Source organism: Schistocerca piceifrons, chromosome 1, assembly GCF_021461385.2.
Source record: "Schistocerca piceifrons isolate TAMUIC-IGC-003096 chromosome 1, iqSchPice1.1, whole genome shotgun sequence".
Taxonomy (NCBI): Eukaryota; Metazoa; Arthropoda; class Insecta; order Orthoptera; family Acrididae; genus Schistocerca; species Schistocerca piceifrons.
In genome coordinates this window covers 966,832,248-966,837,408 of record NC_060138.1, presented here as the reverse complement: position 1 = coordinate 966,837,408, position 5,161 = coordinate 966,832,248, and the positions used below count along the sequence as shown (strand labels likewise).

The 5,161-nt window shown below is 45.1% G+C and overlaps 1 pseudogene; it reads right to left on the bottom strand.

Annotated features, from left to right (window-relative positions):
• Positions 1-3,825: 3,825 nt before the first annotated feature.
• LOC124722969 lies at positions 3,826-3,943 on the bottom strand (annotated as a pseudogene).
• Between the last annotated feature and the right edge of the window lie 1,218 nt (positions 3,944-5,161).

Below are 5,161 nucleotides of genomic sequence, written 5' to 3'. Positions count from 1 at the left end.
AAAGACATCACACACACACATCCATGCCCGAGGCAGGATTCGAACCTGCGACCGTAGTGGTCGCGCGGTTCCAGACTGTAGTGGCTGTATTCCGAACTCTGTTTTCCTCTACAGTTTTTGCCCCCTATCTCTAGAGCTCCCTCTAGCGCCTTGGAAGTCATTCCCTGATGTATTGACAGTTGTCCTATCATCCTGTCCCTTCTCCTTATCAGTGTTTTCCATATATTCCTTTCCTTGCCGATTCTGCGGAGAACCTCACTCGTTATCTTATCAGTCAACATTCTTCTGTAGCACCACGTCACAAATGCTTCGTTTCTCTTGTGATCCGGTTTTCCCACAGTCCATGTTTACTTGCCGTACATTCTCAGAAATTTCTTCCTCAAATTAGGTCCTAGTAGACTTCTCTTGGCCGGGAATGCACTTTTTGTCAGTGCTAGTCTGCTTTTGATGTCCTCCTTGCTCCATTTCTATGCAATAGTAAAAGAGGAAGGAAATTGTGGTAATCGTAATAAAAACTTAACAACAATTTATTCATAGAATACAGTAACAATAGGAAACAGCTGACGTGCTGCCTGTAGCAACATAACATGCCTGTCTTCAACCTCAGTTTCACCCATTATCATTGACTCTTCATTATGCCCAAATAGTAGTACGATCCCTGATTACAACATGATTCATGATTAGAGTTTCAAAAGATTAGAATCAATAGGGCCGGTGACTTTCTGTAGTATTTAACCACTTATCAGTTTTCAAGAAACGCAGCAAACGTTGGATTTGGCTATTTAATTTAATACTTGGATTCTATGTATCTTGAAACTGAGTCAAAGTTTTTCCCTCTTTGTTAGAGCTCTACGTTTATTACAAGAAATAACAGGAATAAAAAACCGAAAACCGGTTATTTCAGAAACCGGTTATTTTGAGCGATTTCAAGTCAGTTTAAACTGGCGTGTAAAAAACTGATAAACCGAAAACTGGTTGTTTCAGCGATAACCGCCGTTCGATGAAAGAGAGAGAGGGGGTGGAGGGTGAGAGAGGGAGACGGGGCGCACGCGTGCCTATCACGCATCACGATCGAGACCCAGAGCGATTTGACGGGAGGCCTGTCGCAGGCGCCGGCACGCAGCTCGTCCCGAAGACGTAGCGCTCTGTCGAAACGTATCGGAGGCAGCGCGCCAGCTGCCGCACTTCTTCACTGTCCGGCGGGCGGCGTCGTGCGCTTCGCTCGCCGATTGCCGCGGCGCGAGCCGGTAATTGCGAGCGACAAATAGGCTGCCCGGCGCGCGCCGGTAGCGGCCAGATAGCATCGGGGATTCGCAGCGGCTGATGCTATCGCCGAGTGTGATGTGTGTGCGTAATTACGGCAGACAAAGCGGGCCCGGGACGGTAAGGTAACAGCCGGCCTCACCTCCTGACCTTTACGAAAAGGCCAGCAGCCGAGACCGTCGGCCCGATTAACCAGCCCCAAATTCTATTTAGGGAAAACGCCCATAAATATTCAACCCGCCGGCGACTGCCAGATATCATCACGCCGGTGAAAGAGCCCCGTATGTTCCCAGCGGTAATATGCACCAGGTCGATAGCGGTACAATAGATTTTGCGTGGCGGGCGAGAGCCTCTTCAGAATTTTGTACAGGCTTTACGACTGGGGAAACATGATCTCGGCTCTTAACTACACATTTTAAGCACAAATGTTATTGTAAAAGGTGAAACGTCCCCTTAGAAAAATTTAAAAATGACAGTGCTGGAAAACCTCTTACATTATTTGATTTTCAAACAGCTGAGCAAAACTGAACGTACTCAGACATTTCTCTCTTTACTTATTCTGATCATCACTAAACTGACACACAATACTTTTAGCGTAACGCTATCTGACTTTCAATAATCCCCACAAAAGAATGGCCCTGACTAACAATAACCTATCCTTTCATGAATCACTTACCTCACAAAAAACTTCGTTACTCCAACTGCTGCATTACAACGAGCGCCAATACTGCCAGCTAAATAAAAGATTCTAACTACTGAAGGCACTAACTACTGATAGGCATTGTTAGCAAATGAAAGAATTTGATAGAGAACAAACAATGTATTTACCTTAATAATGTTCAGAAGTCATATATATATAAAAATTCATGACATCCATCTTTAGAAATTTCCTTTTTCTGGTGGACACATGTCCATATCGTCCGCTTATAGAGTGACCTCTCAAAACTCTGGCATCTCTCTCTCCACATCCACCACAGCTGGCGGCTCACCTCCAACTGTACAACGCTACGCGCTGTTCACATCCAACTGCCCAACACTACAATAGCTAATATTCGAATAATGCCAGCCAGCCTCACACTGCACACAGCACAGTCAGTGATTTTCATACAGAGCGCTACGTGGCGTTACCAACATAAAACCTAAACAGCCTACTTACGGAGGTTAACCTACTGAGAATGGCCAAGCGAGCTGCCGTACCCTGAGCGAGTTTGCTAAGACACTCGACCCGACAGAATACCTGAAGCTGGTCGTGACAACTGATTCGAAAAGTATTATAGTGTTTCACAAGCAGTGAAATGAATTATTACGTAGCGAACTTCGGGCCTGAGGCAACGGAAAATAATTATAGGGGCGTAACGTCAACCTCTGTGTGGCTCACGTCTCACAAGGGAATTATTCAACTGAGGCGACGGAAATCATCGGACACCGGTATGCACATATCCAGTATTCATGTGATTATGTGTAAGTTTTCCGAAGTGATTAAGCCTTCACACCAGCTATTAACAGACTTGGTACGAGGGGTGATAGTTGCATCGAGACGTATGGGACATTCCGTTGCGGAAATCAGGAATGCAATATTGAGAGATCCATAGCGTCAAGAGTGCGCCAAGGATACCAAATTTCAGGCATTACCTCTCACCACGGACAACGCAGTGGCCGATGGCCTTTACTCAACGACCGAGCCAGCAACGTTTCTGTTGAGTGTCAGTGCTAACAGACAAGCGACGCTGCGTGAAATAACCGCAGAAATCAATGTGGGACGTACGATTAACGTATCAGTTAGGACAGTGCGGAGTAATTTGGCGCTAATCGTCTATGGTAGCAGACGACCGACGCGAGTGCCTTTACGAACAGTACATCGCCTGCAGCGCCTTTCCTGGGCTCGTTACCATATTGGTTGGGCCGTAGACACTGGGAAACCGTGGGATGGTCAGACGGGTACCGATGTCAATTGGTAGGAGTTGATGGTAGGGTTCGACTGTGGCGCAGACCCCACGAAGCTATTGACCCAAGTTGTCAACAAGGCACTTTGCAAGCTGGCGGTGGCTCCATAATGCTGTGGGCAGTGTTTACATGGAAGGGACTGAATCCCCTGACCAACTGAACCGATCATTGACTGATAATGGTTATTTTAGGATACGTGGAGACCATTTGTAGCTATTCATGGGCTTCATGTTCCCAAAAAAATGATGGCATTTTTATGTATGATAATGCGCCATGTGACCGGGACACAACTATCCTGTGACTTATGCCACCTCAGTGTGTACCTGTGTAACTGAAACGCGGCAATGAAGAGAATAACACAGCAAATGACCACCTTCAATGATTCATAGATTTGCATTTGGTAAAAAAAAAAAAAAAGCACTCCGTCTTCAGGCCACGAGTGGCCTACCGGGACCATCCGACCGCCGTGTCATCCAAAGTGGAGGATGCGGATAAGAGGGGCGTGGGGCCAGCACACCGCTCTCCCGGTCGTTATGATGGTATTCTTGACCGAAGCCGCTACTATTCGGTCGAATAGCTCCTCAATTGGCATCACGAGGCTGAGTGCGCCCCGAAAAATGGCAACAGTGCATGGCGGCCTGGATGGTCACCCATCCAAGTGCCGATCACGGCCGACAGAGCTTAACTTCGGTGATCTCACGGGAACCGGTGTATCCACTGCGGCAAGGCCGTTGCCCACTTTGCATTTGGTATCGGAAATATTTTTTTAATTTGTTTTGAGTGTCATTCTGTTCGGTTCAATCTGCAATACAAAGCTTCGTCCCATCAACGAAGATTATTTGCCTTTACAACCGAACAGTCCTGAGACGTGGTAACTTAGATCAGTCAAATAAATCTAATGACCTTTATTATTGCAGCTATAGAGGTTAATTGGTAGGAGTTAAATTCTTGACTTGTCTGCAGTTTACCAAATACTAAGATACCATCTTTAAACTTCCTAAACTTTTCTTATGAGCTGACACTTGGTTACTGGGTCACATAGTTATCAAATCACAGGTTTTTGAACTCAGCTGTTACTGTGTTTACTTATATATAAATTAATGATTGTTACTTTTTACAGTGGATTACCTTATTTTTCCTTTATATGCTTACGGAAGGAGTGTTTTCATTTGATTCTACATCCATCTCACCCCAAACATGAGCACTATTGGGACTGTATAGAAATAGAAGTTCTTGAACCAAAGAGCTTGGGAAATTTAAGAACTTGAAGTTTCGGAAAATATCGTTGAAAATGAATGATTGGACCCGAATGCAAGAACAGTTCCTGAACAAATGCGTCGTTTCAAACTGTTGCTACGTGGGGTAGCCGCCACGGTTCGCGCGTCTCCCCCCGCCAGAGGTCCGAGTCCTCTCTTGGGCATGGGGGTGTGTGTTATCCTTAGCGTAAGTTAGTTTAAGTAATGTGTAAGCCTAGGGACCGATGACCTCAGCAGTTTGGTCCCATAGAACTTACCACCAATTCAATTCAATTCAAACTGTCGACTTAAGTTTATTAGTGGCTACTTTATTAACAATTAATGCTTATAGGGGTATCCAAGCACATGTTAGTTCATAAATGTCGAACCACCTACTGAAATAAAAACAGGTGGATTAACAGAAATTTAAAGTCAACTAGTATGATATGGCACATGAGAAAAATCAGTCACCCTCTTTTAACAACAAGTCGGCCATTTCAGAAGACGCAAATCGCTGCTTTCAGATGGAAAGACGATCGTGTGACATATCAGATAGGTAGAGAATTATACGAGAAAAACAACTTTACCTCTTATTATTTTGAGCATAGCCTTATTCATTCTCGGGTATGACTGATGTTTCGTCCTTACAGGTGACGAGAACGCTGACTGCGTTAACATAAGCTGAAGGACTAAGATCTTCTTCACATCAGGGGGAACAT